The following is a 10,387-nucleotide window of genomic DNA, read 5'->3' on the forward strand; positions in this document are numbered from 1 at the left end:
CTTACACACACACACACACACACACACACACACACACACACACCACCCATTCTCATATTTGGATGCTCCAACTACCCTAAAGCACCTCAATCTCCTGGAGTCCTTGAAGATTGAGTCCAACATACTCTGTGGATACCAAGTCCAAGGATGTCTATTTCCACTAAATAAAATTCATTGTACTTGCCTATGACCTGTGCAAATCCTCATAATTGTAATCATAAAATGAAAATGCTGTGTGACTTGTTGCTACATTTTTGGGTTGGAAGCACAGCCCTAAGGTTGGATAAGGCCTCAAGCTTATTCATTACAATGCTTGGCAAATTCTGACTTCCCTAATAATTTGGATTCTGTACTTAAATATCTCTTTTCTCTCTGTTTTTATGTAAATACAGAATATTTATCTATCCACTATGACACATATCACCTGATTTTGGTTCTAGCAACCAAAACTGGGTCCCCTGCAAAGGCAGTATTAGCTTTTACCACTGAGTCATCATTATAGTCCTAATATTTCATTTTTTGCCTAGCTATAGTTCTTCAATTTATTCTTATAGTTAGTATTCTATTTCATGTTCAAAGATTGCTTAGGTTAATAAATTTATTTTTCTTATTCATTATAATATTCATTGTTTTGTATTTTATTTATTTTGTCTTATTCGTTTCAATCAAGGCTATTTGCTGCTTTTCTGGGGTCTTGGGGTTAACTGGAGCTTGAACTCAGTACACCGGATTTGCTATATAAGTGCTGTAATGTCGGCTTATAACCTCAGCTCTCTTTTTCCTTTTTAGTTTGAGAAAGAGTCTCACTAAGTAGCTCAGGCTTATCTTGAACTGACCTTGAAGCCCAGGCAAACCTTGAACTTGAAATCTTCCTAGGACAGCCTTCAAGTAGTTACGTTTACATGATTGTGCCACCAGGTCCAGGCATTATTTTCAATAATAATCAATAGATAATAAATATTTTCCTTTATAACTACACTGTTTTTGAAAGTAAGTTTTGAGCTGAAGTCTGGACGCTTGAAAATAAATCATTTAGTATTGTTTGTAGACTGCTACATAGAATCTACTTATTAGCTAGGCATACAGCTGAGTGGTAGTGTTTGTCTAGCCTATGGGCCATGAGTTCAATCTCTAGCACTGGAATAAAAGTTCAGAATAAGTTTATTATTTCTGTGAAAGTAGCTGTTTATTATCTTTTGTATTTACTTAAGTTTTATACTTCACATTTTGATCCAACAGCTTCTACACAGTGGGAAAAATGCAAATCTAACCCTAATATCTTCAAGGCATACACTTGTACACTACCCTTAATCATTTGACACTTTTTCTATAATAATCTAGTAAAGTACTGGTTTTATTAAAATCTTCTAAATATTGTCAAAACAAAACATCCATATGTGATGTACAAAGAAAGTAAATTCTATAAGTCAAGTGTATCATATTTATTTTTAAGATTTTGAGAATACCTCAAATATCTATTGCTAAAATTGTAACTAGAAATCTGGTTATTTAAATAAGGTCCTTTCCACTCAGTAAGAATGCATCATATTAAATGATATGTTTCTTTGTGTACAGTTCAGAGATCTGATAAATATTGAGAAGATAAAGTAAGCATTTCTGGATACTAAAATTAAAACTCAACAGTTAATAATGAATTAATTAAAATTTAATACATCTCAGGGCTGGAGTTATAGCTCAGTGGTAGAGTGCTTGCCTACCATGTGTTGAGAGTCAATTTCCATTACTGCCAAAAAATAACAGAACTCAATATAGCAAGAATATTTGATTTTTTAGCACTAGTCATGCAATAAAATCAAATATGCACTAAGCATCAATTATTGTGGTACAAATAGAGAATATTAATATGAATAAAACTCAGATTCAAGGAATTGTTAATATGATTAAGAAAGGCCAGAATATAAGGTAACAAGTGTTAGGTGAACATATTCTTAATAAATACAATTTGAGACACTGAAAAATAAATATAGTAACTTTTTTTTAAGCTTTCAAACTTTCTTGATATTTTTCATTTCAGGAAATGTTTTTTCTCATAAATATTAGTGAAGAAAACAAATGGCTCTTTAAATATGAATTCTCATGCTTGCATTTTTACTCAGTCTATTGTAATATATTTTTATTAAAATAAATGCACGTTAAATCCAGCGTCATGTAGATACATACTTGGAAATGAGATAGGCATCTAAGTAGCCTGTGAAGATAATTCGCATTATTTTTTCTGTTGATCTTATGCTATAAATGGATTAGTAGTTCCCTTTCTGTTGCTGTGATAAAACACCATGACCAAGGAAACTTATATAAGGAAGAGTTTATTTGCCCTTATGGTTTCAGAGGGATGAGTCCATCACAACAGGGAAACACGGCAGCAAGTTACAGACATGGAAGCCTGAGCTCTGAAAACAGGAACAGAGAGAGCAAGTATAGGTAGCACTAGGATCTGAAATCTCACAGACACCCCCATGAACACGCAACCTCCTAAAGGTTCCATGACCTTTCCCAAACAGCACCACCAACTGGACACCAAGTGTTCAAATGTGTGAGCTGCAAAGGAATATTTTTCCCCTTTCCTTCCCTTCCCTGATTTTATTTTTTAATTAAATGTTTGTATATTTAATATACAACATATTAATCATCTTTATACTTCCTCCCCCATCCACACCCTCCCATAGATTCCCTCACTGAATTTCAAGCAATGTCATTTATGTTATGGACTGTAGAGTCAAGTTAGTGTCCCCTGATGTCCCTCTGCAAATTCATCCACTTCAGTTTAGTCAGCCTATCTAGAGCCACTCCCTAAAAGAATTTCAGCTCTTCCTCATCCAGTAGTAATCAGCTGTCCAATAGTTCTTCAGCTAAGATTGGGCCTGCTGCCCATTTCCACAGTTCTATGCTGGGATTTTTGTCTGCTTTAATATTCACGGGTCTTATGCATGCTGTCACCATTGTTATAAGTTCATTTGAGCAAGGACCAGGAGCCCGTAAGACTCTATTTCCATATGGTCATCTACCTCCTCCCTGTTTCTTACAATCTTTCTGGCCCTTCTTTCATAATGGTCCCTAAACCCAGGGTTCATTGCCCTGTGTTGCATGAGGGAGCTTCATTCATGAGATTTGCGAGATGCATTAGTATTCTCTATACCCCTTGTTCTACCATGTTCCGTGAGCCTTAGGTGAGAGGTTCCATTGTAGATGTGTCGCTTAGAGTTGGGTATTTCACAGAAACTTAATCTCTGTGTTTGACCAGTTGTAGAACTCTGTAATAGTCTCCATCTGTTGCAAAAGAAGCTTCTTTGATGAGTGGTGACTGGCATATTACAAGCAATTACACTTGTCTAGAAATGTGACAGATTTAAGGTTTTCTCTTAGCTCTTTGACCTTTCCAGCAGTGTGTATTACTCAAACTAAACAATAGACAAGTGGTTTATGAGTTAGTTTCTTAAGGGTTAGCTGCAAAATGGAGTTTGAAATCATATCAATTCAGTTTTTCATACTGTATATCAAAATTCAATATTACAGCATATGTTGAATGGAAATTTTACCCAAGCATATTTTTAAAAATAAATATTGGTTTACTGAATTACAAATAAGATTTATATATATTCCAAATAACTTTTAATGATAAAATATCAAAATAGTGTTAGTATCACCACTGATCGTAACAGAAAAGATCTAAACTTCTCTAAAGTGAAAATCTTATAATACTGAAGATGTATTCTCTAAAATTCTAATTTTGAATTAAAGCTCATTCTTGACAACATGTTCATGGTTTCCCTTGAAGTGTCAGCTTTATTCTATTCATTTCTGAAAAATATTATTTGCCTAATACCCAAATCAATGTATGTACATTTTTCTATCAGTCATCGTGCTTCATGGAAAATGTACCTGGTTCAACTCATGCCTCTGATACTTTTATTTCCAACAGCATCTTCCTCTGGTTTGCAACTTTCAATTCTTGCCATTTTGTCTGATGGAAGATTAAAGACATATACCTAAGGCTTGAAATTTAAACAAATTTTAAAAAAAGTCAGTGTTTTATGGAGAGTTGGTTTTAGGAAAATATGCGTTTGTTTTCTTCTGTGAGGGGTGATTGCTAAAGCTGTCATGATTGCTGATATGCTTTGTGCTGCTTTCTGGGATTTTGGGTAAGGAGCAAGCACTTTTGCTTTTAAACCATAAGTACAGCTATGAACATGCTTAAAAATAAAATTACATCTCAATATTATTATAAAATATATTAGATTTCATGGGCTCTTATAGCTCTTGAAAACCACCTTTGGATCTCTCATAGATCTTGTTTGAGAACAACTGCTATAGATGATGATGACTAACTATGTTTAACACACAGGAAAAAGGTAAAGATATGCAACATTTTTAAATAGTATCCTCCATGATTATCAAATGTAGATGAAACTTTTTCTCTTCAGTACTGTAATACTTTCTGAAATATTCTAGAATGAGTTCCTTTGTTCATAAGAAAGAAAAGATAATCATGCCATATATTCTTATCCACAAAGTGAAAGATTGTAATAGGAATGGACAAATGTTTAATAATAGGGATTTTTTTTTCTCCTAAATATGGAAACTATTTGGGAATGTCTAAATTGGTATGAAGGCAGGTGAATACAAGGACATGGGAAAATGATATCATTGACATTAAATAAAAAATAAATAAATAAATAGATGAATGAATGAATATATAGTCTCTGGTGCACTCCATTTATGTAGACACTTTAGGATCAGGAGCCCATAACAGTAAGTGTTACTAGATACATTCTTTTCAGATATCCTTAGGGGAAATCAATGGACTGAATGTCCATTATGTACACATGTCAAAAAGAGAATAGGGTTGTTGAGTAATACTCTCATGATGACAGATGATTCAGTAGATTTCACGAGAAAAATTGAGACATCTTCATCAAAACAATGAAGTCTTTCAAGACAGCCATAGCAGAATGCATGCATGAGGCCCATCTAAAGATCAGGAGTCAAATGTCAGCATTTTTAAGTTGTGCACTCATGAACCTGTACTACCTCTAATAACCTAAAGGTGCTTCACAGAAGAAGTTCAAAGTCACAAGTTCAAAGTCACAAGTTCAAAGTGCACAAGTCAGAAGTGCACTACCTCTAATAACCTAAAGGTGCTTCACAGAAGTTCAAAGTTACAAGTGTCCAAACCAAATATTTTCCCCTGAAACATAATATCAGATCTCCTAAAGCAACAGGATATTTGCCAAATACGTGCTCCTTCCTGTCTTTCTTCTTTTGGGTGTTTGGAAGAGTTTAAAACTATCATAGTTTCATTTGTAGAAATTAAGGTTCAGAGATTCACCTTCAGTGAAGGATTCTGAACATGACATGATGTGATTTAAAGTTTGTTTCTAAACTGTTTTCCCAATTTTATACTTCTGAAATAGTTCTTTGGGGGAATTTTGGCATTTGTTTTTAAATGTAAGATTGAACATTGTATGTCAGATGAAATGTTTGGTTGTAGACCATCACTCAATATCTGGAAAGAATGTATGAGGTGACGGTTAAAGATTATTGGAAAAATAAATCAACCATATCAAAGACAAACACCAAATGATGGTAAATTTGTATCATAATAATATGCACAAAAAGAGAAAACAAAATCATAATATTCACATTAAGGTGATTTAATTTACTCATTGTTCATTCACTTTGGAAAAACATGTTCTGCTTTCTCTTTTACTTTTCCTGTTTTAAAAAAAGTTTGGAGTCAAACTGTGTTGCCTCCTTGTGGCTCAGTTACAAAATTTCCCGTTTTCTATGGATAGAAAAATCAATCCAATGTAACGGTCATAAATGTAACCGGTTTTAAGGCATTGACCTCATTCCCTTTTGGCTGCAGGTGATCCACCATTTGATGGCAGCCTCAGCTCTTCCACACATGTTCTCTTTGAATGTTGGTCTGACTAAAGTTCAATAAGCATCTGTATTTAAGACAAAGATATGCAATATTAATAACCTACTTTTTTTCCAGTTAATATTTTGTGAGGAAAAAGCATTCTAATACAAATGAATTTGAATAATATTGAGAGATTCTTTGCACTGATACATGACATGATGGATAACTTTTCCACAGCAGGAAAATGACAGGATTTTAGAAAGAAACCATGTTGAATCATGAAGGCATGCTTACATTTGCCACTTTGCAAATGCCTCCAAAAAAGGCTAGGTGACAGTGCTCACTGGAGACGAGAGAAATTGCCCTATGCTATGGGAGTGTAGACACGTCAGGCAGGAAGTAACAGGTGACAGAAGAGAACAGGCAGATTCAGGTGCATTTGGGGCACTCCTTTCTGCATGCTGGTGTGTCTTGTTCAACTTGTGAAGATATGTGGAGAGATGTCCCCTTTGTTCTGTACATATTGGTCTATGTACTAATATATATGTTTATAAAAGATTGGAAAGTAGGGGCTGGAGACATGGCTCAGCAGTTAAGAGCAACGGTTGTTCTTATAGAGGACTGGTGTTTGATTCCCAGCACCCACATGGTGGCTAATCACTGTCTATAACTCAGTTCCAGGGGATCTGACACCCTCTTCTGACCTCCATGGACTTTGCACATGGGTGTACTTACATATATGCAGGCAATAGACTCATACACATGAAAAAATATTCTCAAAAAACTTTTAAAAAGTTTGGAAAATAAAGAGGTCAAATGTCCTGTGCTAGTTCATGCACTTCTTAACCACGATGCCAAAATTTGCTATATGTGCTTGTCTATGCTCTGAAACAGCTAGGTAGTGGTGCATTTTCTAGAGATATTGATTTTTATTCTGCTTTTTAAATTTCTCTGTGGGAGGTACCCACTCTCTATCTAGGTAGTAAGAAAATTAATTCCTTTTTTTATTGTCCTCTGAATCAAAATTTCAGGCAAACAAATGAAATCAGTGCTGTGTCATTCTGGTTTCTTTTTAAATCACTTTATGTAAAAGGGTAAGGACTTGGAAGAAATCAGAAGAAAGAAGAGAATGTGTCCAACTTTAGATTATCAATAGAGAATTTTCCAGATACTGGTGAAGGGAAGATGCTAGCTGTTTCTGTGTTTTTTAAGAACCTTCTCCATATGTAGAAAATGACTCAGGGTAGTGGTAAGATTTTGATGCACATGACATTTGGAAAAACTAAAGTTGGTGGACCCTAGTCCTGCTATTCAGTTTTTTTTTAACCTCCTATTGGGTGAAAATTGCAGAGCACCATGTGTCTTCAAATGAACACATGGTTTTGATCATCAGAGATGTTACCAGTGGCCATAATTAGGTAGACGTTAAAGAATTCTGTTACATCTTTATGCTATCTTTGAAAATTATTTAATTCAAATTAGTTGCCCTGGGGCTGTTTTCTTCTTTTGTGTAGTTGATCTTACCAAGACACTTTTTGTCATTTTACGATACACATTACTATAATGTGTTTAGTATAAAATAGTAAAAAAATGTAAATAAGTGACCAGTACAAATGACTTTGGAGTTTTAAAGGGGAAATTCTCATCTACATACTTGAACTCGGCCTTTTCATGACCAGCTTCTCTTACCAGTTTTGTGAATGTAATGGAATCTCTGAGGCCAAATACAAAGGTCCAATATTAAATTCAGTTAAAGGAAGGTAGGCCTAAATTTCTGCCAATCCTGAATATTTAATGTGAATAAAACAAGTTTCTCGATGTTTAAAATCACTAAGTTCACAGCATGAACAGGATAAGTAAGTCATGCTGTAAGGAAGGTTGCTTCAAGCATAACTGGAGAAAACAGAAGCGTTGAAACTCCATTAAGAGGGGCTCGTAAGTCACACATAGTGCAAACATCACAGGATTCAGGGACTTTTCCCCAGGCTGTGCATTCAGCGTTGGAGTCAGGGCAATAGTTGCTTTCTGTCAACTGAAGCCAGCAGCTCTGGCTTCTGGCTGAGCGTACAATGAATTATTTATCTACCACAGATCTAGAGTCACTGGTGTTATATTGTCATTCTGGTCCAGAGGCATAAACTTGTAAGGGCAGCAAGCACAGTGTGGAAAGTGGTCAACAGGCTCCAGATGGCTTTTGGGAGAATCACTGCAAACTACACAGTTGGTTTTTGTTGCCAGGAGCTGAATTTTAAACTGTTTGGTGTCAGAAGACTAGGGTTGTGCAATTTTGTCTTGAGAAGACATTCATTTTTGCCTGCTCCTCAGAGCCAAAATCAGTCAGTGAGCCAAAGACAGTTACTGTCTACAACAGACAAACATGATGGCCTTGGCTCTGCTGTTACTCTCTCAATCTAAGTTGCTCATGGAACCATTGCTGTCTTGAGCCTGTGTATCCCCAAGTGGGTTAAACTCACAGAACAGAAATTTAAGAATTTTATTGTCATCCTAAAAAATGCATAGCTTTCAAATTCATTCCCAGTTTACTAGGCCTTGATTCAGGTTTTTTCTCTCCCCATTAATGCAAAATATATGAGCAGTCCTATAATGGATATGGAACCATTATTAACTTTTTCTCTAAAAATAAAATACATAGGTTTTGTAGATAGGAAAATACTTTTTGGAAGATAGATTTTCCATTTGGGCCTTTATGCAAGCTTATTTTTATGAGTATCATGCAGAAGATAGAATTGACCTAGAAGGTTTAAAACAAGGAATGGCACTGGGGATGATAACAGAAGTCAGTGCGTAGCTGAAGGCTATCACCACCAAAGACTGTAGGATGGAAAGCCCCCCAGGAGAGCTGCATTCTCATGGTTCTGGAGGCTGGAAAGACCTACAATGATGTCAGGAATATGTATTTCTTTCTTTTTTTTTTTTTTTGATCTAGAACTGTTATACTGAGTAACACTAAATCAGAAAAATAAACAACATTTATTCTCCCTCATATGTGGCTCCTAGCACCAAATCCTTTTAAATTCCAGATCCTTTTCATAAGATGATGCTATACAGGAGTCCCTTCTGCATGAAATAACTACCATCATCATGACTTCAGCTGAGCCTGATTGCTAAACATCGTCAAAATTGGGCTTGTTGACGGTTGTGCTCATTCATTAAAGGAGTGCCAAGCAGGGTCACGGGACCCTCACCTGAGTATTCAGCCACTCTCCCCAGCCAACTAGTCCAGCCTTGGAAGACAAAAGAAAAATGAGGAAGAACCCAATAGAGGGATGCTTCTGGAAACCCTTGTCAATAAACTCCAGGGGATTCTCATATGAACATTTGAAAACTGCCCTGTTCTGACTTTTTTCTAGTTCCCTGTCTAGAACTTGTAATGCTAATTACTCTTGTCTTTATTTCTCCTTCACATCTACTCATGAATCAAGGACTTTCTTTTCCCCTTAGAGATAAGAGTTCTGCAGTTTGGATAGAACCACTGAAGGGGTACTCCAATTGCCTCATCCTGTGTCCCTGTTCAGCATGGAAGAAGCCAGAGCAGTCTGCATCCCGATTCCCTATTGGCAATTTGGGTAACCCCTTCAGAGGATGGCGTGATAAGAATAGGAGATAGAAATTAGCTAGGCAGTTAGGGTAAAAAGACCCTGAAGAAATGTAGCCCGTTTCTTGGCTAAAAGTCAAAATGTCCTTGGGCCTGTTAGCAACATACTCTGGTCCAAAGGCCAAAAATATCAAAAGCATTTGGGAACTTGTATCTAATCCTTACAAGATTTAAGGGTTACCTCCTCAGAGGGGGGAATGTTGGAGGGGAGGGAGTGGGCATGGATTTGATCAAAACACCTTATATGCATGTATGAAATGCTCAGTAAAGTTTTTATAAAAATTTTTTTAAAAGCAATATATATTTCATGTTGAGGTTTCTTCTTTTGGCTTCTAAGTGGCCACCATTTCTCTGGGGGAAATGACATAATCTCTTCTAATGCGTTCCTAAAGAAATAATATATGTCTCTGTCTTTTCTGTCTTTCTCTGTTTGTCAGTATTTCCTTTTACAATGACTTGGACTCTGTCATAAGATTTCATTTAACTTTAAATTATTTATAAAGGTCCTATCTGTAAATACTGTTTCACTAGAGGGTATAGATTGGACATAAAATTCCAGGAGGGGACGCAAGTCATTAGATAGTGCCAAAATAAATCATGGTGACATATTTAAAACTGACTTTAAGAAATTCAGACAAAATCCCAGCATAGAAGTAGGTAAGTGAGTAATGCCAACCCTACCTGTGGGACCATTGGCAACTGATGGCTGCTGGAAGAAGAGTCAGTCTTCTTCAAGTGTGTGACTCTAGGTAGGTTGGCCAGGCTCCAGTGGATAGACTCACACTGAAAGACATTTCATGAATTTGATTCAATTGATATATATATATATAAAATCAAATATACATTACACATATTTGATTCAGTTAGTATACATATGTCAGTGATTC

Source organism: Nannospalax galili, unplaced genomic scaffold, assembly GCF_000622305.1.
Source record: "Nannospalax galili isolate Female #2095 unplaced genomic scaffold, S.galili_v1.0 scaffold1025, whole genome shotgun sequence".
Classification (NCBI taxonomy): Eukaryota; Metazoa; Chordata; class Mammalia; order Rodentia; family Spalacidae; genus Nannospalax; species Nannospalax galili.